Below are 26,682 nucleotides of genomic sequence, written 5' to 3'. Positions count from 1 at the left end.
CTTGCTTTCAATACTCCTGTCATGGTGTGAGGTTAGGTCAAGACAAAGATCAGAGCGCAGCAAACGTTACGTTACGCCGGGCCGGGCTGGTTAACTTGTTGCATGTACACACGGATGTGTTCGGCTCGCTACTGAATTTCGGAATGAAAGGAAAGTTATTTCCTCTGCGAGACATCCACGTAGGCTGTCCAGTCCTTTTTTTTACTTTTTTTTTTCTAATCTGTTGTAGGAATTTTAGATTCATTCATGACACCTTAAAAGGCGCTGTCGCCCAAGGTCCAACTGGACCTTGTCTTCCCCCAGGCATCAGGACCTTTAAAGGTAAAGTGTCAGGGATACGCCCTCTCTCTCTCTCTCTCTCTCTCTCTCTCTCTCTCTCTCTCTCTCTCTCTCTCTCTCTCTCTCTCTCTCTCCGAGTCCCAGTATGACACATTGAGGTAAGGCTCATCATTACTCCTGAAATGTTGAGGTCACGCCCTGAAGGAGTAATGATACTGAAGGCTTAGATCAGGAAGTGGAAGGATATTAATCCTTTCCTGGGTTTCCCGAGCCGCACAGCACTCATTTATGAAGGTCAAAAAAAACTCTACGAACGAAGCGTTTCACCCAAGCGACCGTCTTTTCGATATCTGTTTCTGTCTTCTTTTTTCTTTATTCGTATATTATTTCTTCTCTCAGGGGAACATGGAAGACGTACGGGTGTGGACGGAATATTAGCGGGTCGTGGTAACCGTCCACTTTATATAAGCCGACCGTAGTAACATCGGGAAAAAAAATGCTTTGTGGGCTTCAGTGAGTCGACTTGTTCATGGCAGTCTCATGTCTTTGAACCGGGACGATCCGAAACACAGGAAGCACATACTCACGACTCCCGACGTTGAAACAAGCCGGGTTTTACCAAATCACTTGAAATAGAACTAGTTTACGACAGTAAAACTAGTTAACTGAGGAAGGCTAGACTTCGAAGAGACGCTCTAGTTTCACCATTCGACCGCAAGATTAAACAAATGAATGACGGAGAGGGAATAACAAGATATTCTTCCAGACAACATAAGAATATCCAGCGCACGTCTTGTTATATAGCTATTGCTAACGGTAGCGACAACTTACACGAACAAACATATCGTCCGTCAGAACCGGCGGATGAACGTTGTCGTTTAGTGGAGGAAGACACGCAACCGTCCGTGCGGAGACTGCCCTCGTAATTAATTAATTAATTAATTAATAACATACGAGCTTGAGCCTCCGTTTCGTCAGGGTTTAAGGGAAAAAAAAATCAGGATACCAATATTCTGTTGCGTATGTTGGTCAGATATCTTAGCCCAGTGGCCACTGAAAGCCATTTTATCCAACAACAAACATCCATCAGACTGGGAAATACACGTTTTTTACGTTGGTAAACTTCGGCTGGCTGTGAACATCACCTCAGTCGTTTGGAGGATTTCATGAACTGCTTCTGTCATTTGTTGTTGTGTGTTGCACCTCCAGGAATGAGGATGGGAACGTCTTGCTTATATGTAAACAGATATGGAAACCCAGTAATTGCTGTTATTTGTACACCGCATTCGAACGCCCCTCTGTCGTCCGCAACACCGTAATGAATTACTTTAATTACCGTCGCTTTATTCTTTATTTGCTGCCGCCAGCAAAACACGAAGGTATGCTGGGGCAATATGCGTCATTGTAAAATGTTCTAGCGGCCACAGTAGGTTGCCAAATGGCGAAAACTGGAGGAAAAAAAATTCATTTGAGCGAACAATACGAAAACACAATTCGAAACTTTCGAATTAGTGATCTCATGAAGCTTCTGAGTCGAACTTTGCTTAGTTTCCGCTTATCAACTAAGCCGGGCAGATCCGGAAGTCTTTCCAACACAGTGAATAATTCAAAGTTGTGATGATGGGATGATGGCGCCCTTGAAAAGACTGGATGATGTTCACTAAACGACGAGTATCCGTCTGGTGTCACTATGAAGTGTGTCTCAGAGCAACGTTGGGCTGCTCTGAGAAGTCATTCCAATTTTCCATATTCATCGCTTCCTGATGAACCATATTTTCGATGCTTCGTTCACTCAGGTCCCCGAAGCAAAGGAAAAAGAAATATGTTTACTTTCGAAAGATGTTAGACACGAAAAGCGTAGCTTTCGTCAAATCCTAAAAATCCGCTTCGTCGATATACCCACCAATCGATGCTCCTTCAGTTAGGAAAGAAGAATCGTAAGCGAGAGGTCCAAAGGAGTGGGGCAGCGTGGCGTAGGGTGGTGTGGTGTGGGCCATATCTTCCCAAGCGTTAACGTGTGCTGCGAGCCTTTGGCTGCTGACAGCACTCAGTGTTTGGTTGGACTCCAAGGTGCAAGGGTGGGCCGTCGCTCTCCCTGGTCAGTGATCGCGCGTGTGAGAATTTAACTCCCCATTCATGTCAGACAGTGATCTTGTGTCATTTAAGTGGTAGTGGATACAAGGCGACTTCGTCCCTCCGTTTTTTTCAATAAGGTAAGATTGGGGAGGTGTATTTTACGGTAAATAATGACCCGTCTGGAAGCGGGGTAAAATTTCAACTGTGAGCGTCGGACCGAACACTTGAACTCTTGTTACACCAAATAGAACGTTGTATCCAACGAACTGGAGGCGTTCTCTTAAACCGAGGGTAGTTCAGCAAGTCCGCAGACTCGACATGAAGTTGTTTATAGTTGTTAGGGAATGATATGGCGTTGGAGCAAGTCGCGCCACGGCAGCTGTTGCCACGGGAGATGATAGAGGTTCACTAGCCAAGAGCAAAACTGGTAAACGTGTTCCGCTCGATCACAGTGCAGAACCTCTTCCCTCTGTAGGGTGTCCTGTCAGTGTTGGGGTCAGCAACAGTGTCCCAGTGTGGGGTGTGGACCTGTTGCAGCTGTGGGAGAGGCGAGAGGGTTAAGCACCGTCTCTGGGATAGCTGTGGGGGGCGTGGTAGTTTTACTGGCGTCTCGTAGTGGGCTGTGGGCGTGTTCTAGGTGAGAGGTGATACGGTTGGCACCACTAACTGTAGCGTGTCTGTCACACAGCCGCACGGGGATTTACAGACTTGCCTCACTTGTCCGTGTCACAGTCAGCAGGATGTGCTATGACTGTTGATCTCTTGTCACTCATCGTGAGAACGATCTTGCGGCTGTGGTCTGTGTCAGATACCTGAGGGGCGGTCTCCTGCTGTGGCTGCGGTCCGTGTCTCATCAGGAGGGTGGTCTCTTGCCGTGGCTGTGGTCTGTGTCAAGACGCTAGGAGGGTGGTCTCTTGTCGTGTCTGTGGTCTCTGTCATATATCAGGAGGGTGGTCTGTAGTCGTGACTGTGGTCTCCGTCAGACACCAGGAGCATCTTCGAGGGCCTTCCCCACCCCAAGGAAGCCCACTTTATCCTGCTCCCTCGTGGAGTGCAGGGGCTTCGAAGTTGTAGCAACCCCATAGAATTAATCCTTAGGGTTGCACATGGTGATGACGGTAAGGAGGTATACCACACGCATGCACAAGCAAACTTGAAAGTAATTTCGCATGTTGGACAATAAGGTAATGTGCATGTGCGCTCAGACCCAGACAGATCAACTAGACGTCCACACGCCACAAGGAATAAAAGGAGGGATGTGGACAAGCAAGGCTTCTGAATGCACCAGTAAATGCTAAGGCTATAATACCAATTCTTAAATAAGAGTGAATGCTGGCAGAAATGCTGTATAACGTGCACACATCCTTGTGTTCACGAAAACATGTAGGCTGAGTGTTCAAGCTGAGAAAATATATCCAGCACCAAAGTCTACCAATCGGAGTGGATCTTCAGGAAACTGTTGGAGGATGAACTTAACCATACCTCTCCTGGAGGGTATTATTAGTGATGCCTGCATCTTCCAGGACGAGGAAAGCATGGAGCAGAAGTAGGCAGGGTGCTGAAGCCAGGATCTGTGGAATTGCGGTCACTGCAATAAAATCTAAGATGAATTTAACTATTAATTTTCAAACTATAGTGGTTGCGGACCATCGACAAAAGGTGTTTATATGTTGTTTAAGTAACTTAGAACTAAATGAGCTGTTTTCATTAGCTTTTTCGTGAGTCATGATTCATTTATACTCATGAAAGTAAACGCATTCATGAAGTTCATGATGCTAGTGCTTGCATTACCTTACATGGCCATGGTAGTGCTATTTATGTCTGTGTCTTGGTGCCTGACCCTCATATGCTCATGGTTCACGTAGCCTCCAACCAGGGCAGCGCCTCTCATTGGGCCGTCCAGGGATCATGAGTTTATATGAAGTCCTTTTGGAGTGAGTTGTTTGACACAGCTTCACCGACGGTGTCTTCACTCGGTATGTAACCTCATGCAGGTGGAGTCCGGTAAAACACACACACACACACACACACACACACACACACACACACACACACACACACACACACAATGCCAAAACTACAGGAAAAATGTATAGTTACGGGGCAGAATGTCTTCGGCCTACTACATACAAATATCCGGCATTACAGATCTAGACCAATCGGGAGAAACTATTGCGAGAACTCGTAGAATGAAGGTCAGCATACTGAACCTGTACAACCAGGTTGGGTACATCAAGCCTAGTCTGAGACGGAGGTGTGTGGGTGGGTAGTAGACGACGGAGGTGTGTGGGTGGGTAGTAGACGACGGAGGTGGGTGGGTAGTAGATGACGGAGGTGTGTGGGTGGGTGGGTGGGTGGTAGACGACCTCCGAAACCATCGTCAGGTATACGAGGGCCCACTTACCGTACCCTTATGTAACATAATTGATGAAAGGAGCAGCAGATGCTGCAGTACATCTTGGTCCCAATCACAGGTGTGGAGGCAGAGACGAGCCACCAAACATACACCTAAATTTCCACATGGAAGTCGGGTCACATACATTGATTGCCTCGGTCTGAACACTCGCACACACGGACGGGAGGAAGCACTGAGAACAATGCCTCGTAACGTCTGGCCTCCAGATGAAAATAGAAACCCTCAGAAGCGTATTTGAGAGAACGAAATATATCAGAAAGTTCATAAAACGAGATGGAACGACCAATCGAGCGACCACCGGAGACAACACACCACACATCTGACGGGTTGTAGTGTTGATGCTCCGCTCCCACCCCGGGAGAGCCGTTTTTTCCGCGGCACGAGCCCACTATCCCTTGTGCGGTTCATATCCCTCTCGATTCAGTTAAACTAAAAGCTTTACATGCCTCGCCTTTATCTCTCTTTCGCGGTGAGAGTACGAGAGTTGATGGACATTTCTTACGTTATAGTCTTGATATTACCGCTGTGGAGATCGAGGTTTGGGAGGTAAAGATTTAATTACAAGTGATCCAATGTCCAGCAATATGCAAGGATGAGCGAATAGTGGTGTGCCGACGAGGGGATCCTTCGCCTGTGTAATTATCTATTTGTTCTATACGGGGAGGAGTTTACGCTCTTGGGGGCCCCCACCTCTACAACATTCTGTGCTGTCATACGAGTTCTTGGATTTATGTACACTGCCTGCATTAACCACGTACTCAGTCGCTGTAGTCTATTTATTCCACTATTCGTATGCTACAAAAGTACTCCTTTACATCTTATTTTTTTAATTCTTTTCTTAATCTCTTTTATCCAGTGGTTTCTCTATCCCTGCATTTCTCGAAGAGATTGTGTGACGTCATGAGAGGCATGCTGACATGCGCTGTAGGATGGATGTTTTGAGAAATGATACCATAAAACATGGGTAGCAGCATCGTGCATTGGGAACGTCATCAGCGGCGAGAGTTTGGGAATATGAAATTAGTTTCGTCTGGGTGGGTTCAGTGTGTTGGCCCCAGAGCCCTGGTGTTGCTTTGTTTATAGGAGTCGCTATACATAGCCACCACCGCTGCTGCTGCGTCCAGGTCCAGGTGGCTGGAGGGAAGGCCATGAATAGCTTCCTCAGCTGCTCAGTGGAGGGACGTGATGGAGGAGCTGAAGATTTTGGAACGGGTCTGTGGGAGTGCTGACATGAGGGACGGGTTGCAGGGGGGTGGAGGTCTTTGTGTGGTCAATAGATAATGGTAGAAAAACAAAAGCGATTAATCGCTTTTTGCTCAACGATGATGGTGTGTGTGATTATACTTTGGTGTATGGGGAGCACTAATGACGAGAATTACTCGTGTTTATGACATATATTCAATTAATCATTAGAGGTGATTGAAAGGTGAAATTAGAACGCTGTGTATAGAGGCTCGTAATTTCTGGCGTTTGTTGGTAATTTGGGAGGGTGGGCTGGTTGTTCGTGGGTGAGGTTAAAGGTGAGCTGGTGGGTCACTGGTGTGGTTATGGGTGGGCTGGTGGGTCGCAAGTGGGGTTAAAGGTGATCTGGCTATGGATAATTTGAGCCGAATGTTTGACGTCTTGGTGAGCCTTTGAGCTCAAATGGTCATGATTAGATGGTGCTGTGTTTAAGACAGTGGTGCTGTAGTGGGAGCTGCACTCGGTAGGTTAGTATTCGGTGCTAGGGAAGCGAAGGTGTCCATGTGTACAGATGGTATGATGGTGGTGCTGGCGTGCATCAGATGGTGCTGATGATACTGAAGTGCACAGATGGTACACTGACGGTGTTTAGGTGCACAGATGGCACCGGTGTTGCTGCTACAGTGCACAGTGGTACTGATGACAGTCTTGAAGTAGACAGATAGCACTTGTAGTGGTGCTAGAACTCAGATGGCGCTGGTGGTGGCGTTGAAGTGGCACAGATGGCACTGATGATGGCGTGGGAGTGCACCTGTGTCTCGTTGCTTGATTACCAGGTTCCTGGTATTTCTGGTACGTGGGTATGTTGACGAACCAGACGGGTCATGTTGTGGGAGCAGCATGACTCACAGGATTATGTTGCACTTGTGGCCTCGTAACATTATACACAGGGGGAGCCCTGGTCTTGTCACCGTGACATCACCCACAGTGGGAGGCCGGCCCGTCTAACACCGTGACATCACCCACAGTGGGAGGCCGGCCTGTCTTGTCACCGTGACATCACCCACAATGGGAGGCCGGCCCGTCTAACACCGTGACATCACCCACAGTGGGAGGCCGGCCCGTCTGACACCGTGACATCACCCACAGGGGAAGGCCGGCCCGTCTGACACCTCTCTGTCCCTCCAATATGGCTTACAAACTTCCAGCAAAATTTATTATCCTGGAATTCTTGGTTTTCACTTTCTGAAATACCTCCCCGTGGGTTGGCATGAGGTGAGAGGAAGGCTGCGTATAATACCGCATCTGAAATCGGAAAGTGCTGTGAAGGTCGGTAAGGAGAAGCGACTATATCGTCGGGAAATGAGTGGCGATAACGTAGGGCTGCGGATCGCGGTCTCCAACAGCCTAACTGGTCAGAGGAGCAACACAGCAGCTTAGTCCAAGGCCGACCTGTGTGGGTGGAAGCACCTCTGAAGCTGCCGTGAAGGTGCAGGTGAGGTAGGGTCCTCAGACCCATCTGTGGGAGGTAGAAGACCCGCGAAACCAATCGTAAGGAAACCACGAGTCTTAATTCATCTTTCTCATCATTTCCTCGCCTACCTGACCTGGCTGTGTTGTTTCCTCCTTGCCTGGTGAACCCTGCAAGGTCGACCTTGATATTTAAAACGAGAGTTGCAACGTCGACCCGACTTTCTGTGTCCATGGAACTTGACCCACTCTGACGTGTGTGTGTGTATGTGGCCTCGGCGCCAGGCTCGATCTTGCCTTACTGATCTAGTTCATCGATTCAGAGGTGTTGTCTGCTGCTTGCTGATGTGTGATCAGATGAGTTGATGGGTCTAGTTCACGCATGTCACGTTATGGCGATTATTGCAAGTTATATTGCTTTTTTTATATGTATTAATGCCGTAAAAAAGAGATTTGGGGCTAGTTATAACATAAGTGCAACTTAAAGTTTGTTTTAAGCTTTCTTAACATCAATGTTTTATTCATTTTTTGTACCATTAAAAAAAACAAGATGTTTGACCCTGGATTGGCTACATATGACCGCATGCAGCTTGTTCTGGAGGAGCTGAGCTTTCCCTAACGATGCTATGTAGGTTTATGGTTCTGTACGTGAAACTCGGAACAGTGCATTCAGACAGGTTCTCTGGCCAGCCCGCCACACCCGAGACTTCGCGGTTTCTGAGGAACCGCACGACCGGAATCTTTGAGGATCCCCGACAAACACTTGTGCAGGATCTCGAGAATTACCTATAATGTAGAAGCTTTGGGTACGCCAGACCCGCTGGAGGTACGAGACTCCATACCACGAAGACGCTCTCCGAACGCGGGGACTGAGTGGATGTCCAGGGCGTGACCATCCTGTCGGAGGTTGTGATCAAGACCTGCGATGGAAGGCGGGTGGGTGTGGGAGCAGAGAAGGTGATGAGTGAGAGGTGCCGGAGTGGGAGACGACGCATGTGGGCCGGGCATAAAGACCTGAGATCTCAATTACTTGGTTGATGTCTGTGTGGTAAGAGGAGGACACTCCCACCGGACGACATTAGGGCTACGCAAGGTGAGACACCGGAGCTCCAGCAGAAGTAATCCTTGAGTTCCGTCAGTAGCAACACCGGGGTATCAAGAAGGATCGATTCTTGGGCTTCAGTGGGAGCGATACCAGGATTTCGACAAGAACAACATTGGGGCTTCATTAAGAGCGATGTCTGTGCTTCAGCTGAGCTGAAACCTGGGCTTTAGAGGCTTTAGAGGAAAAGAAACTAAAGATCTATAAGGGGCGACAACGGAGCTACAGAGGACACACAAAACTGAATCTTTTTCATGCACGTAATTGATACTCCAACAATGTACAAACTGTAGTTTAAGTAGGAACGAAACTAGAACTTGAACAGTATCAAAATCGCTGTTTCAACAGAAATGAAATCCAGGATTTTAAAATTAAGTCAGTGGTGGTGGCGAAGAGACGTCTGCTTCTTATACAAGGCGTCTGGAGCGTGGTGATTGGCGGAGGCAAGAGTAAGTTTGGCAGATCAGTCGATAGGCCGGCTGGGGCCTCGAACGAGACCGAGTCATTAATGATGAGGTTTAAGAACAAGATCGAGGAAGGTGTGAACACTTGAAAAACTCCTGCTATTTGCGTTGAAGAAAGGAAAAGTATTAAATAGAACATTTTTTCCCTTGATGGTAAAGTCAAAATTAAGTTAATCGGGCGACAGATGAGGCTTCGAAGTCTCGCTTCAGTTGAGGAAACCAGTGCTTCATTCTTGGTGTCATCTCGATCCAGCTTGTCCGTTGACTGTTATTGTGCCAGAGTTGTCGCCAGCCATCCAAGGCAGTCGTGCTAGTGCAGGCGGGCCCTCCTCCTTGGCGCCACCAGTGCAGCAGACTCCGCCATCCGTCCGTGGTGATGACATCCCTTTAGGATCTTGTGACAGACATAGTGGTGTTGGAAGTAAGTGGGACTGGAAGTAGTGATGGATGATGCTCTGAGCGCTGCATTTCATCCTTGTTTCACCCACATCCGCTCTCGCTTGCCTTCTCTGACTCATCCATTCTTCCTCGTCCACTCCGTATCGCCTAGTCTCACATTCTTCGCTTTGAACCTAATAAATATTCGCATTGATCCCCAATGTTCACCTGAGCCACGATTCGTTCACACACACACACACACACACACACACATCTGGCTCTCGGCGCTGGTGACATTCCCTCAGCATGCACAAGCCGGATGGTGACTGCACAGCGGCTGCACACTGCCCGGACAGGAACGGGGCTGAGGATAGCAGGAAGTGGGGAAAGTGGCGGAGCTGGAGAGGTGAAGAACACACTGGTAAACGAGAAGGTGCAAAAGACAGGAAGCAGAGAGCAGGTCAGGGAGGAGGGACGGGAAATATCAAGGATTGGAGAGGCGGTGGAAGGATGCTGCGAAAGAGGCTGGAAATCAACAAAGCCGAGTTTGTAGTAATAGACTTTAGGGAGGTTGGCTGGAAGACCTAGAAAAGTAGACAGGGAAATGCTGAAGGCTAGAGGTTTATACAAGTGAGAACAGTGACAGAGATTCTGGAGATGGGCAGATGTTGGTTTAAACACGGAAGAGTAACAGGGAAACCTGGGTAGTGACGGAAGTGATGGGGGGGTGGCCCGATAGGGTACTCACTCTGTGTCAGTGTGAGTAGCGGAGGACCTGAGGGAGGGTGTGTATGTTGGGGGTGGGATGTAGGAGCCTTGTCATGTATCTGTCTGTCCGGCCAGGCCCAGAGGAAGGGTCATCTTTATACACTTTTATTATACTTTCGCTCGTGGGATCAAAGCATCGCACTTGTGGGGCACTCCTCTTACCCTGACATTTTTATCATACACGCGTTTCGACTTTAGCTCAGCCATTCCTCTGTCTTGCTTGGGCTCAAAGCAACTAGGTTGGGTTTGAGGAACCGCTTCATTTATCTGGTGCGTAGGAACGGCTTCATTTATCCTTATGTTGGTGTATGTGTGGAGCAGACCCATGTATGTCTGAGGCACTTTGCGTGATGATGGCTCCGCTGCCCCCCACTGACCCATCCCTCTACTTATATATATATATATATATATATATATATATATATATATATATATATATATATATATATATATATATATATATATTGAGTGGTAGTTATAAAGATTATACGAGGGATTCCAGCAGTTTTTTCTCCTAGGCAGTTTAATGACACACCACAACTGACTGATCTTTAACCTCGAATTTGCCTCTTTTTGTTCCCAACTGAGCGTCAAGGTTGAGAGTCACAACAGCATTTGCTTGTGTCTATTGATCAGGATCTTTTACTCACTGTTATCTCAGGGTTTCGGTCAAAACCTGCACATCTTGGGGACGAGTGATTCATTTGGGATTTGTCGTTTATGCTCTGGCTTCGTGATCCCGATGATCTTCGCTCTGAGAGTTATGGCGTCGACGACGAATTCGTCGATGAAGGCAGGTTCGACCTTCAGAAAATGGTTATACGAAGGTGGTGATCGTGCCTCGAAGGGCAGTTGGCTTATTGAAGGTTTGGGGATCGTGTCGAGTCATGGCTCGAGCAAGTCGAGAATTGGTTCGGATCCCACGCCGCCTCCGTCACCTCGTCCTTCTCCTCGCTATTTTACTCATGTACTCATTTTACCTACTCGCCTACTCACACTCTCATCCCTCCTCTAACTCGTCTCACGCTTCTGCTCTCCCTCTCACACTGGCACTCGAGGGGACCAGGACCCGACACCACCATACTTCCCTCCTGGGTTGCGTCGATAACAGCACCTCGATGCAACACACTTGTCACCATCCAGCCGCTGCTCATTTATGTCACATTCTTGTGTATCGATTGTTGTGCTAAGTGACACCGGCGGGCAGTAGCCGGGAGGAGCGGAGGCGACCCTGCTCGTAAAACTAAGATTTTTTTTTTTTTTTTTTTTTACTTTAATGCCTCCTTTTGAAATCGGATATTGCTTGGCATTCTCGTTCATGCTCATATTTCATTGGCCTTTACGATAGAATAGGAAGGAGCCAGCACTCGCTGCCTCCGCAGACTTGTCTTGCGTGAAGTGTGGTATTCGCCAGGAACATAATAGAGGACTTTATTGTCAAAATGAGGGTGAAGCACTGTCCTCACCCGCCTGGCCTCTGTTTAAAGTGACCTTGGCGCCTTGAACTGTCTCGAAAATTTTCGAGCCGGGGTAATTGTGTAAGGAAGCGTGGCCTGGGTTGGGGTGGAGGTGATCTTGCCTGGCCTTAGCATGTCCTGGGGAGTATCTCCTTGGCTGCGTCTGTGGTGGCCTAGTGACCTACTATGAGACCTGAGCATATCCTCAGATCCATGTGTCTTGGCCAGGACACGCTATCCCTGTCATCGCTCCCCCCCCCCCCCCTCTCTCTCTCTCTCTCTCTCTCTCTCTCTCTCTCTCTCTCTCTCTCTCTCTCTCTCTCTCTCTCTCTCATTTTTGGATTTGCCTGAGCCCTCGGTGGGGTGGGGTTGGGGTGAGGGGTATATGTAAGCCTGGTTAGTGGGCCTCTTCATCTTGCAGGCGTCATGGCGAAGGCTCGTCCCCCGGACGAGGGACCTGCTGCATCAGGTCATGAATTAGGTTTTTGTTTCACACAGATGGTATGGCGGCGTCCCTGAGGCCGGACGACTCGTTAACAGGGAAATTCGTTGCGATGTCAATGATCACAGTGATAGTGTGGTGATTGTGTATATAAACTCCACCATCGTTAGTTATTACAATAATGGATAGAACTAGTAGCAACAGTAACGATAGTGAGACTTGTGGTAGTAACATTACAGAAGATTTAGATGCTGGTGGATGTGTGTGTGTGTATTGTGTGTGTGTGTGTGTGCTCATTCTGTACTGCGTTGGAGGTGAACGCACGTCGTGGCTGAGCTCCAGCCCTCCCTGGTACCTCACGACGTTGGCACGGCCATGGATGGTGTGTCTGTCTCCCGTCGCGAGGGAGGGACTTGTTCCCCAGAGTGGTGGTGGTGGTTCTGTGGGCAGAGGTGTCGAGGGGACGTGGGAGAGATCTTGGGGAAACCCCATGAGACGCTTGCTGGCCGACACCTCATTGCAACGTAAGGCGTCCAGCGATAGCGACGCTGTAAGATGGTCCGGACACCGCCGGATGCGGACGGACGGACGGACAGGTGTAGACTGTGACCTATTGCGTCGGATTGATAAGGTCTGGCGTCGACAGATGAGGTCGCACTGGATTTCCGTAGTGCAGCGGTTGTTAGAGTTCCTGACCGTGACGTATTCAGGGTCGAGGGCATAGGTTCGAATCCTGGTTGCGGCAATCGATCCTCAGTCAACCCAGCTGTTCATCCATTCCCTAGGGGTTGGTCGATAAACTAGGGATACATATATACATATATATATATGTAACGCTACACACACACACACACACACACACACACACACACATATATATATATATATATATATATATATATATATATATATATATATATATATATATATATATATATATATATGTAGCGTTTATGACATGGCCTTGATCAGGGTCTCACTTGCCCCTGCCGTCTCAGTTAACAAAAAAAAAGAGAAACGGACGAAAAGGAGTGGTTGAAGAGGTGATACCAGGAGAGGTGACAAGACGGAAGTTTTGAGTTACACAGTGGCCACTAGAGAGGCGGAGGAAGACGCAACGTTTCAGTCAAGAAACGTAATGATGAGATGATGATTATGTTCGTCTCAGTGAGGGTTGCCACGCTGCAGGAAGTCTCAGGAGTTGCTTGATGGCAACATTTACATCCGTTGTTTTAACATCGTATGAAAAGGATCAGGTGGGATGTGTGGGGCAAGATACCGTCCAGGTCTGTATTAACTTTTCTCTATCCCAGTCTTATATTATGATGGAGTTCTTCACCTGAATTACCCCTCCTGAGTTGATGTATGACTTCCTGGAGGTCACAGTGCCCTTTGGGTTCAGCAGGTCAAAGGGAAGGGGGTCAGGGTTGTCGTCATGCATTGGTTTACTATTAAAGGTAAGCTCCTTACACGGGATCTGTCCTACGCTTACGACACACCTATAGTCTTCCTGGTTGGGTTCACGAGAAGCCCCCCTTTTATCCCGACCCCACCTGACCTTGTGGGACAATGGCCCCTGTGACCCGACCTGACATTAAACTCTATTCTTTAACTTGACGTGACCTGTAAAGCATGTTTTTTCTCCCCTTTTTTTTTTCACCGTGGAATTGCCTCTTGTAAGGCTCGATCTGCATGCAGGAGACCCGAGAAGAGAAGGTTCGTGTTTAAAAATGGTAACTCTATTTTAAGCCTGACTATTGAAGACTCGGTTAATATTAACAAGTTATCTTTATTATGATATTAACTCAACAATTGTAAGTCTTTTGCTTGCGGTGATCCGCTGATGGCACTGAATTATAATCTCCATCAGTCCTCGCCAATCAGTGTTATATTTGAGTATGTGGGATGAAATTATTTATATCGGATGCTTTGTTGAGATTCACTAAAAATATAATGTAATTATTTCATTATACAGGATTGTGTTGTGGCCCACACATCACCTGTGTCCTGATTTTGATAAAGATTGCCTTGTTCAATATTATCCCGAACAGCTATATATATATATATATATATATATATATATATATATATATATATATATATATATATATATATATATATTCGGACGACTATCATTGATGTTCTATTAGCCACTTTTGTAATTATTTTCAGCACAAAAGTTTTCCAGCTTCACAGTTGTAATTTGTGGTGTCAGGCGCAGGTTTCCCGTTGCGACCATTAATTATTTTCATAATAACTTTATACTTGTTTAATTGAGAGCAACACAAGTCTGTGGGGGCGGGGCTCGGGTTACTCCCTAAGCCTCGCGGATCACGTGCAAATAATTAAGAGGTGGAGGGAGGGAGGGAGGATGATTCCTGGTGGAGGAGGAGGGAGGGAGGATGATTCCTGGTGGAGGGAGGGAGGGAGGATGATTCCTGGTGGAGGGAGGGAGGGAGGATGATTCCTGGTGGAGGGAGGGAGGGAGGATGATTCCTGGTGGAGGGAGGGAGGGAGGATGATTCCTGGTGGAGGGAGGGAGGGAGGGAGGATGATTCCTGGTGGAGGGAGGGAGGGAGGGAGGATGATTCTTATTTAGAGAAAAGTAGGTTTGGATGCAGATTATTATTTTGTTGCTTATTCTAGCGTGAATTACCGTGCAAACACCCTGTGTGTGTGTGTGCGTGTGTGTGTGTGTGTGTGTACACACACACATTTGTATTTATAGACAGAAAACATGGGTCTACCCCGACAATGCTACAGAGACGCACAATGGCTTGCCCAAAATTAACTTCATTACATGATTAGCTGGATGGCGGCCATGTGCATGTCTCCTTCCCTTTACGTTTTCTTATTATTCCTTGTTGCTGCTACATCCTCGCACACGTCCTGTCTCGACTCTCAGGCTCCAAGCTGTACCGAGCTCCTTTATCTCGACCTATCGAGACAAGAGGCCTCGGTACAGCTTCGATTAGGCGTACGGAGTTTGGCCATGTTAATGTGGTTGTGCGAGGCTGGTCTACTTGATGTGGTTGTGTGAGGCTGGTCTACTTGATGTGGTTGTGTGAGGCTGGTCTACTTGATGTGGTTGTGTGAGGCTGGTCTATGTGATGTGGTTGTGCGAGGCTGGTCTACTTGATGTGGTTGTGTGAGGCTGGTCTACTTGATGTGGTTGTGTGAGGCTGGTCTACTTGATGTGGTTGTGTGAGGCTGGTCTATGTGATGTGGTTGTGCGAGGCTGGTCTACTTGATGTGGTTGTGTGAGGCTGGTCTATGTGATGTGGTTGTGCGAGGCTGGTCTACTTGATGTGGTTGTGTGAGGCTGGTCTACTTGATGTGGTTGTGTGAGGCTGGTCTACTTGATGTGGTTGTGTGAGGCTCGTCTACTTGATGTGGTTGTACGAGGCTGGTCTACTTGATGTGGTTGTGTGAGGCTGGTCTACTTGATGTGGTTGTGTGAGGCTGGTCTACTTGATTTTTTTTTTTTTCCAAGGACAAAGACAGTGGGGAGAGGGTGGGGATGGAGAGAGGGTGGGGTTAAGATGAACCTTTGAAGCGGGGGAGCCATCAAGAGGTTTCTGTAGGGTGGTGGGTGAAATATGAGGCTGTGTGAGAGACGAGGAAGTGCGTGGGGAGAAGACATACTGGTGGAGGGTGAAATAATATAAGGATGCTCTGGTGAGGTATACGAGGAATCGCTGCCTGAGCCTAACACGGACAGGCAGTGCTTACCGTGCAGTCAATAGATGGCGCCATATAGAGAGCAGTATGCGTCCTCTTGTTCATGGTTTATTTTGTGTATGCCAGATTTTTTTTTAGCATTATTCCGACGACTGTTAACGATTCTTACCCCAAGACAGAAGGAGACCTGAAGACGGCGTTTGTAGATTGTAACAGAAGCAGGTCGTGCTAGATGAGAATAATGGAAAACATCGCAACTCTCTCTTACGTAAGCATGGCGCGTTTGGAATCCCGACAAGCCAGTTTCTCTTCCCGTTCATGTCTCACAAACTTGCTTGCCTCATGGGAATGCATCGCGAGGAGAAATTAAGAACTTGAAATGTTATAAGATGTTTAAGGTATCACAAAGATAATAGATACGTTTATAATTAGAGGCGTGCTACCCGGGCACCATTACACGAATGTTGATTAAGGTATTTGATGAGAATTCATTAATTGAGAATTTGGAATAATCCTGTTCTTGTAGGAGCGTAAAAGCAGATTCATACAGCATACTAACAAGTACAGACAAGAAAAAGAACAACTGTTAGCATAGAAAACGGAAAAACCGGTTTTAGAGCATGTCTTCAGAGCGGGAATTCTCGTTTAGTAAATTGAACCTGGGAGGATGACGGTTCCGGTTTCTCGTACACTTGAGAAAGCGAGTGATTGGTAGATTGGCCCGTGACCATGCCGAGACGACAGCCAACCAATCAGGCGTCGTCTTTGGCCGTCTTTTACCCTCGTGTTTTGAATTGCCAGACACCGCAGTGTACGAGCCTTCGTCAAATTGCTCACTTTTGATTTTTCAGTCTTGGACTGAATTTTGAGACTCACTTCCAATTATCTTTTTGTTTTTGAGTGTTTTTCTTCACACGAAACAATGGTAAAATGTAGTAACATTCTTCGTTAAGTAATTGTATCCTTTCTCTAATACTTTCTAAGTCCATTTAATCCAACGTTTGGGCTCCTCTCTCTCTCTCTCTCTCTCTCTCTCTCTCTCTCTCTCTCTCTCTCTCTCTCTCTCTCTCTCTCTCTCTCTCTCTGAAATCTACATAGAATCAGTGACTAAGAAGGTCCTTGTTGTTTTGGAAGTAGAAGGTGCAAAGGGCAGTACCTACCAGCGCGTAGTGTTCACCGCGTGGGGGAGACTTGAGGAGGTGAGGATCGAGTATAGGAGACTTTAAGATAACGGAGGCTGAATACTCAAGATGGTAAGAATTGTGCTAAGGATACTATGAATTGAATCGTTGTGCTATATGGGGGGGGACAGGCGTCGTACTGTCAGTATGTGAAGTGGTCAGACTGAACCATGTCTCTAGCCTGTGGGGCTTGGCTGTGGATACTGGGCTCTGGTATCGGTACACTAATATAAACGTGTCACCTAGAGGAGTTATGGGTACTAATGATGCCATTCTACTTTGCTTATAAAGCCTCATCGAAGGTGACTGCTTCTCACTCGCAATTTTACCACTTAGGAGAGGAATGTATATATATATATATATATATATATATATATATATATATATATATATATATATATATATATATATATATAAGCTTTGGTTATGTTTATAGGTAAACGTTGGTTATGTTCACTGTCAACAAGGACAAAGCCTAGCACAGAAATTTTGCCATGAAATACAAAAGTAATTTACAAGTTAAAGTCGTAATTGAAAATTTTGTGCGCCCGGATGAAAGGTTTTCCGTAGAAATGTGAAACGAAAAATATGGCAACGAAATTTTTGTATATATATATATATATATATATATATATATATATATATATATATATATATATATATATATATATATGGAATGCGTATTTGCCTGGGGAACATGTAATGTGTATGTAGGTTTGAGTGAGTGTGTGAATTAAGTTTGTATGTATGTGAATTCAAGCACGCATGTAGGCAGGTATTTCTATGTGGATGGGTGTGAGGGGCTGTGTGGGCGTGAGGAGAGGGGGTAGTATGGATGTGTATATATACAGCCTTTGTGGGAGGGTGGCTGTGGTCATAGGGTGGTGGTAGTGTGGAGCCGTCTGGTGAGGATGATGCATTTTGGCACCGCTGCTACCCGGAAGTCTTATCATCACACACACACACACACACACACACACACACATGTAAGCAATGGCACCTCAAATTCTCCAGGTATCTTCTCAAGATTGCTCGTCGTTTTGGCTCCCTGCAGTTCACCTCAGGAACATCTACACAACTTTCCTCCTCCTCAGACTCACCTGTGCCTCCCCCGCCTGGCCTTCCTCCCCGTCCACCACACCACAGGAGACACTACAGAAGGTGCAGAAGGCGCCCAACACACTGGTCCTCCTGACTTTCTACAATATTTTCGCCTCCATCACATCTTACCACCAGGTATCCCTCGTCCCCGAGTTGCAGTTATGTAGGTAACCAATACCGCATCGAGCCCATCCCATCTCGTACAGACCGCTACAAGCACAGCCCCATCAATAAACAGCAGACTGCCACCCCAGTGTTTATGTAAACACCCTGTATGTACATCCCCCTCTCCCTGCCCCCAGGTTACAGCCTAGCTGTATTTTCTGTGAATATATTTTCAGCCTTTGGGGCTGCACATAGTCAGCAAGCCGTTCGTCAGTCATTATTATTATTGTGTCAGGCCGGGCAGTGTTTTGATGTAGTTCTCGTAATCAAGAAATATATTCAATTAAGGGTATGATTAACTCACGCGTAGCAGATTTCGTGAGTGTTGATGAACATTATAATTAGTCGTGTTGGCTCGAGCCCCTCCCCCCCCCCATTTCCCCCCCACAAATGCTGAACTGTTTGAGTGTGAGGTCAGAGTATGTCTGTGTAGCTATTTTTTTTTCTTTTTTTGCATTTGTACCCATGTATGTATGTATGTGTGTACGTATCAGCAAAAATGGTATGCATAAATCATACTTGTATGATGCATATGGCTTTGCATGCACCAGATTTTCCGAAACTTTTTATTACAGTTTGTGGAATGAATGATTTATTATTCTACTTTTTTTCTAATTTCAAAGCGCCAGGTAGGTGTTGCATGTTCATAACACAGTCCGTTTTGATGATTTTCTTTTTTCTTCTGTTGTAGGTGAGTGGACACAACAGGTGGGGCCCTCCCACGTTCGTGCGGGCGTAGCTTCTCTGGGCGTGGCTTGTGTGGGCGTGCCTCTTGTGGGTGTGTGTCATTCCCCACACACATTTTTGCCCGGCCCCACACCACTAGCCACACACGGCACGGGCAAGCACACCCCCAAGCAAGCACGCGACCCCCGGGTGTCCGCAGGCAGAGGAGGGGGTCGAGAGTGCTGAGGAGGAAGAGAAAGGTAGGGGGTGAAGGGAAGGTTGAGGTAGGGGTGTTAGGTGGCTGGGTAGGGGGGAGGAGAAGGGGCACACCCCCCAGGCAAGGGGGGAGAGGGAAGGGGTTGTGTCATCATCGTCAGTCGTAGAGGAAGCCATGCGACTCGACCATCCGGGGGTACGAGAAGCCCCAGCCTCTCTCTCTCTCTCTCTCTCTCTCTCTCTCTCTCTCTCTCTCTCTCTCTCTCTCTCTCTCTCTCTCTCTCTCTCTCTCACACACACACACACACACACACACGTCCTTTCTTGCTGAAGGAGGAAGAGGTTTGGAGGGAGGAATGGAGAAGATGGTGTAGTGAGGGAGAGTGTATAAGGCTCGTCGGAAGGAGGAGTGGTGCTGGGGAGGAGGACGGCTTCGTGCTGGAGCCACACCCTTAAAAAAAAAAAAAAAAAAGCGGTTCCGTATCACTAATGAGAAACGACGCTGCCTATCAGCTACAGACCCTGACCTCTCGCTGCTTGATATCCCGCCTCTCGTATCCCCCACGGCAACCTACTCCACCACCGTCTCAAGTTCCCCTGACCCTCATCACCACCATCTCTACGACGGACGGACAGACAGACAGACAGACAGACAGACAGACCCTCCACACACCCGCCACGCCTTCAGTAGCGGTACCAGTTTTCTTCCCTCAATTTTTTTCGTTTTCTCTTTAATATGCTTCACCATTTTTGACTTTATCTTCTTCGTGCAGTATACAAGCCATAAGAAATGTGGATGATTTCCATGAAAATGTTTCTAACACATAATCATTTGACTGTCCGCTACACGGGAAACCTTAAACCATCCCAAATTGAAGCAAAGATTACATGGTTGATGCTCGTGTGGTTCCGCCGAGGCCGATCGGTCTCTGGCGCGGATTTATGGAGTGACTTCGATAATTCTTCTCCGTGTGGTGTGTTGCTGGCAGGACGCAGGGGAGACAGGCCCCGTGGGTCGTCTTAATATAACCACTGGCATTATCCATCAGTTCCCTCCTCCTCTTCGTCATCATCTACCTCTTCTTCTTCTTCTTCTTCACACCGAGGCACCGTGCATGAGAACCACCACGCATGAGAGGCTCCGGAGATGCATGGAAGGCACCATGCTCGGTAGGTGGTACCACGCATGAGAGGCACCATGCTCGGTAGGTGGTACCACGCATGAGAGGCACCATACATTGGAAGCATCATGCACTGGAGCTACCATGAATGGCGGTCGGTTGGCACCTCATACATATCTTCCTGCTGGCCACCCCATTGCACACATAAATACATGCATGGTTGTCAAGGGGTGTACCAGAAGTATACATGAGAAAGGGACATGCATTTATGCATACACGCGAGACAAATATACTCATGCATAGAGCATCAGGCAGGCGTAAACCTTGAATATTATACGACACACACACACACACACACACACACAGGTTAAAGCTGTGCCCTCCCCTCCTTGGACGACCGAACCCCCCCTCCCCTCCCCCCAAGGTTATTTTCACATGCAGCCCGCGTAAAGGTCGAAGGTCAAGTGATGCGTCACATCTACCGTTGCGTAGGTGGGCTGGAAAATGCGTATAGAGATGGCATATGCGTATATGCATCCTGCATACGCATAAGTATAAATGCAGGATTAATACAGTGTCCAAAGCCTTGGGTTGATGTGAAATGACTCGCGCACAGAGAAATTCATGAGCGGACATGACATTTCCCTCGCTCATGGATGACATGATACATAGGTCAACATGGGCGCCGAATGATGACCCCCCAAAACCAGGAAAATAACGTGACCCGAAACTCACATTTAGACATGACAGGTACATGACAGGTAATGCCCAGGTAGACGTGACATAAAACACATGACAGATGTAACACGCATCCTTCAGAAATGAGCGATGTTAAACTTGCAAATATAGATATTTCCAAAATTCTAGACATACACTTGGAACAGTAACTTACAAAATCATGACAATGAAAGTAGACGACTTAGATTTTCAATTAGACAGGACAGAACTCCAAACACCCACGACAGAACTCCAGATAAAGCATGACTTAAAACATGCATATAGACATGACATCAGAAAATTTCAGTTAGATGTGACAAAAAAAAAAAACACCTGCAAATAGACATGACTGCAGAAACCTGCCGATAGAAATGACAAACGACACAAGAATAAATGTTGGCGTTAGAGTCATATATATCCAAGCCTTTTAGAGCTGCCTGACTTGACTGGTGGACCACACATGAACACGTGACTGATAACTTTATTCTGCTAACAGAGAAGACACAGGGGATAAGGGGAAGGACCCCCCTATACAACAGTCTGGTAACAGTGGTTAACATCCCCCCCGTTCAACGATCCAACGGCAGAGGGTCACGCAGCCTTTAGTTTATACGGAGATAAGGTTAGTGTGTGTGTGTGTGTGTGTGTGTGTGTTCAAAGATCCATTAATCTTTGCCCACGTCTGTCTTAAAATTCTGGCGTGTGATACCAGACCCGGAGAACTACAAACACTTGTGCCCCAGCAGCGTCTTATCTCTGCCTCTCTCGTGTGTTTATACTGACTGTTCTTAGTACAGTCTTCTTATCTCATCCTTGTATCTCTCCCTGGTGATGTATTAGTCACACGAAAGTGCATTTGAAGCTCATCATGTGTCATTTTCTCCCCAGGTTATCATCAGATACTAAAGCACTCGCATCACTGTGACTCACTGCAGTGTCTATGTATACATGCATGTGAGTGGATGTAGCCCTTTTTCGTCTGTTCCTGGCGCTGTATCACTCACGCGGGAACAGGCGATCAAATATGAAAGAAAAAAGTCATATATATATATATATATATATATATATATATATATATATATATATATATATATATATATATATATATATATATATCCAGGGATAACTTTCTGTGTCAGTGGGACATTATTATGATTTCGCTGGTGAGGAAGAAAGTGTCATTGTTGCGTTGGAAACGTCAGAGTAAGAGAGCTGTATGTGCCACAAGGATTAAAAAGAAAATGTCTTGGGTTATTGCTTCTCGTTTTCTTTCTTTTTTCCCCCAGAAAGCCTTGAATGTTCAGGCGAATGGTTATTTGTGTGGACCGCTAGGGGCCCAAGACCAGGGAGAGGACCTTGTGCCCCTGCCTCTGGCCAGAGAGGTAGCTGCTCCTGGGGGAGTGTGAGCCATGGGTGGAGGGAGAGTCACAGCACATCTTCATCCGTGCTTCAGGAAGCTGGTGGGCGCTGGTGCCGGCAGACAGGAAATATTTTTTGCGTCTCTTTCACCCTATTGTCTCAGGTCCTGGGGCGACCGCAGGTGGTAGGGCTGGGGTAGGGAGAGCAGGTCCGACGGCCCTCCTGCTGGGGCCGGTGATGATGGTAGTAAAGGTTTGGGGCAGGGGAGGCAAGTCCGAGATCCAAGTCCTTTAATCAAGGAGAGTCGTGGGGTGCGTGACTCGGTGTGGTTGGTGTGTGTGTGTGCAGTGACAGCGGAGTCCAGTGTGGCAAGGGGACCAAGGTGGCGTGGTCCACTTCCTCCCTCTCGTCACTCCGTGTAAGGACACACACTCGCCTTGTGTACTCAGCGCCTAGTTGATAACACCCACCGTGTGTATCATCACCGTGGAGGAACTCTTGGTGAGGTGCACTAACACCGGGACATTCTTACAATCGCACCTGTACATATTATTTGACACTACACTTACACTCCATCACCCAAGACCATCATTACTCAGACACACACCTCGCATTCTACACACGCACACACGTGGAAGATCAAGATGTGACTAATTAGCGTAGATAATCAAGCACCAAATTGCCTTTTAGCTTCAGCCGTCGACAAATGGTTCATTAACTTCGTAAACTGAACAGACACACGGTGTTGCCTCCTCCTCCTCCTCCACCAGGAGGTAGAGGGCGCTGATGGCGGCACAGGAGGAGGGTCACCAGCTTGGGTGGTGCTCGACACGAGTCGGAAAGAGGGACAGAGTCCCACTTTACGCGTCGGTGAAGAGAAAGTTTCCCCCGAGGCATCTGCCGTGAGAGATGATTGTACTTGAGACGGTAAGGGAGAGACAAGAGCATCATTAACACTGTTAAAGAAGTGTTAAGTCTTCCTGAAATCGGCCTAAAGCAAACAGGAATATCTGAAGCCTTGAAGGCGGTTACAAAGTTGCACACCCGCCCGTCACCTTCTGTCCTTTTCGTCTGGGCTCCTCTCCTGGACGGAGGTGTTCCCCAAGACCTGTGAACCACAAGTGTTGGATACAGATGTAAACCGATCTTTGGTTGGTTGAGGGGAGCTTTACTGGTCGCTCCTCGTCTGACTCGAGCTGTCACCAGCACTCCCAGGATGCACACCTGACCCAGCAGGCTGTTGTTGCCGTGAAATTTCATCAGTCTTCGAAGGCACTGTTAGCGGAGAACAGCCCCCCCCCCCCAGTCAAGAGATACGGCAAACATCTCACGTGTCGGTAATATAATTTCTCTCTCCGTTCTCTAACCGCTGGGTTGATGGCGCCAGAGTACCCCAGGGAGGTGTTCTGGGCGCGCATCTACATGCGTACCGTAGTTTTATTGTTGGGCCATGAATCTCTGGAGCCTGGGAAGTGGTGACTTGGAGGAGGCATTTTTGGCAGTTGGTTTCCCTTGATATGGTGATGAAAGGTGTTGTACAGTGCAATTTGTATTAATTGTGAATACATGTCTGTAAAATAATTCATGCTGGAGGGTCCCAGTATATACGGACGACCTTGTAAATGTGTGTAATTGCTATGCGTAAACTGATTCAGGGTTAGTTGTGTTGCAGGGGTGTGGGTAGAGAAGTGTGGGGTCGTTGACGATGCTTCTGATCTCTGTGGGGTCATTGATGGTGCCCATGTGCTTTTGTAGAGGGGGGGGGTCATTAATGGTCCTTCTGCGCTCTGTGTGGACCATGAGTTGGGGCTCTCGTGCTCAGTGGAGCTCACTGCTGGGAGTTCCAATCCCAGTGGATATCAGTATCCAGTAGTTTATCCAGAAGGCCGCAAGGACATTAGTTTCATGGTTCCCGTGGCCCCAGCTGTTGCCGTGGGGCTCGAACCCTCGTCTCCCAGACCGACACTTTGCCAGGATGTCCTCTGGTGAAGCCTCATCGCTCAGGCGGTGGAGCGGTTCGCTGCTTTTTCCCTCGCCCTTTCATTTTTCCTCTTCGAATTTCCTGAGTGAACTCCTGGCAGTGGAGCGAAGGGACAGTTTTAGATTCCACATAAACCGACGCAGTCCTGATGCAGCGATGGACGGTGTTGCATCAGTCTGGCAACTCCGTCAAAAGCATCAAACATTTTTTCCGTGTTTTTTTTTTCATGTGTTGGTTGCCACGTTGTTGGAGAGGCGGCGATAGAATTACACGGAGGGTGAGGATACATGATGGTGAGGTTGTGATAGTGGTGGAGGACAATGATGATGGTGAGGTTGGGTTGCTTTTGTGGTGGTGGTGGACAGTGAGGGGCTCGATGTGGTCTTGCTGGTGGGGATGAGGGCCAGACGACGTCCTAGGATGATTTAGAGAGAGAGAGAGAGAGAGAGAGAGAGAGAGAGAGAGAGAGAGAGAGAGAGAGAGAGAGAGAGAGAGAGCGTCACTCGAACAAGACATGAGGGAGAGATGGAGCAGTCTGGGAGACAGAGGCCGCCACCGTCAATGGAAAGAGATCCTAAAAGAAGAAGTAGATGAGAGAAGAAAGAGGAGGATGAGGAGGAAGAAGAAGAAGCATAGAGAGAAGCACAAAAGTTAAGGAGCCCCCCAAAAATAAAGGAAGACAGAGAAGGGACAAGAGATTGTGGGGGAGGGCAAGAAACGGGAGGGAGGAGAGATGGGAGGGTGCGCAGGAAGGAGGGAGGGTGTTGATGGCGAGGTGTAGGGTGGGAGGGGCTATGATGGTGGCCGGGGAGTGAGAAGGCGGTGGTTGTGGTGGTGAGGAAGCCAGGAGAGGGAACTCCTCTCTGTAATCACTAAGGGCGAGGCATTGACCAGCTATTTTCAGGATGTGTGCATTGTAGTGTTGTCTTGCCAGTGTTGTTGTGTTGTATATGATGTTGTGTTGATGTTTAAGGTGTTGTGGTGATATATGATAGCATTCCACTGGTGTACGAACGCAATACCTTACGATGGTTTCGGAGGTCCTCAACCTCCCTACAGCTGGGTCTGGGACCAAGCTGCTTTGTTGCTTCATTCTAGTAAAGCTATTAAAAGGGTACAGACCTATGGGCCTTTGTCGCCACCACATCCTGGCTAGTCTGATACCCTTTGTAGGTACGTATCCGGTCCCATTTTTGTCATTTCTCCACTGAACGCGTGTTTAACAATTTGAGTCACCGAAGGTTTACACTATTTCCTCATTGTATGTGTTGAACTATGAGATTTCAGTGGTCGTAGTGCCAGAAAGTGTCGTAATGAGTGGGTGGATATTAGGAGCCATGGCTTCCAGGATTTTCGAAGCGATTTATGATCCTCTCTCTGCGTTCCGGAGTTCCAGAGAATGTAGCCTCGCTGTTTTCATTCGTTCCCAGTGGTTAACTTGCAGCGCTGTTAGTTCTGGGGTGTTATAGCTTTCTTCACTCTCTGTATTTCTTTTTCACATGCAGGTGATGATGGCAGCACACATCGGTATTTTCCTCTGGAGAGTATAAGCGGCTTTGAGAGCATTACCGCTGATTTTACGTCTCTCATCTTGAAGGTGCGGAGGATCCAGCCTGACGTATTCTGCTGTATAGAACCTTTCACCACGACATCTTTTACCTCAGAGAGGTCATGCGGACCGACCTATATATGTACTGATATTGACATGAGGAGCGTGTTGCCTTGCCTTCGGCAGGAGTGCCACGCCCTTGTCCCCGGTCCCAGGCAGGTTGGCACTCGCTGACGCCAGGTTTAGCGGCGAGATTTGCCTTCTAAATTAAGCAGCTTGTTTTGTCGTGGAAGCTTAATTGTGGTATATATTTTCTTCAACTTAAAGTTAAGTGGATTTTTGTTTCTATTACACTGTTTGTGGGTTATGTTTGGCACTGTGGGCTCTATAACGTTGGTTTTGATACGATGGGTTTATGATACTGTGTTTGTCACATCTGGTGTAAGAAATTGCGTCTGAATTGTTTGTAAACATTGTTGGCACTGTAAATTTATGTCAGCGTTTGGCACTGTAAATCTTTGCCACTGCGTTTGTGACTCTAAATCTATGACACTACCTTTGGCACCGTAGCTTTATGTTACAGTGTATGACACTGTGGATTTATACCATTGGCACTGTCACTGTAGGTTTATATCACTGTGCTTGACACTGTATGTTTATGAAAAATGAACTTATAAATGTTGTATAAAACAGTGTTTGGCACTGCAGCTTTATAAAGGTTCGCTCTCTAGATTTGGCACTGAATTTTGCGCAGTGAATTTGAAAGTATATGTACAACCTACGAAGTTAATTTGTGCCAAAAATATTATTAAAATAAGATTCTTGATGATTCAGATTTGTATATTTGAGTCAACAGTTTGATGTATATGATTGCATAGTTGAGAGTTTGCTCGTTGGTTGCCACAGTAGTT

General features: G+C 47.3%; 1 protein-coding gene across 11 annotated transcripts in view; it reads left to right on the top strand.

The window, feature by feature from the left end:
* Positions 1-26,682, top strand: part of LOC139760802 (sodium/calcium exchanger 2-like) — a 168,588-nt gene that overhangs the window by 30,856 nt on the left and 111,050 nt on the right. For 4 of the 11 annotated variants that reach the window (XM_071684425.1, XM_071684423.1, XM_071684424.1 and 1 more), the window contains exon 1: positions 2,317-2,492. The gene's annotated coding sequence lies outside the window, so the exon portion shown is untranslated. Of the gene's footprint in view, positions 1-2,315; positions 2,493-18,853; positions 19,089-26,682 lie in introns of those variants that run through there. The other 7 variants (XM_071684421.1, XM_071684418.1, XM_071684419.1 and 4 more) reach the window with 4 other exon arrangements.

The sequence above is a fragment of the Panulirus ornatus genome, chromosome 38 (assembly GCF_036320965.1).
Source record: "Panulirus ornatus isolate Po-2019 chromosome 38, ASM3632096v1, whole genome shotgun sequence".
NCBI lineage: Eukaryota > Metazoa > Arthropoda > Malacostraca > Decapoda > Palinuridae > Panulirus > Panulirus ornatus.
This window is presented reverse-complemented; position numbering and strand designations above follow the sequence as displayed.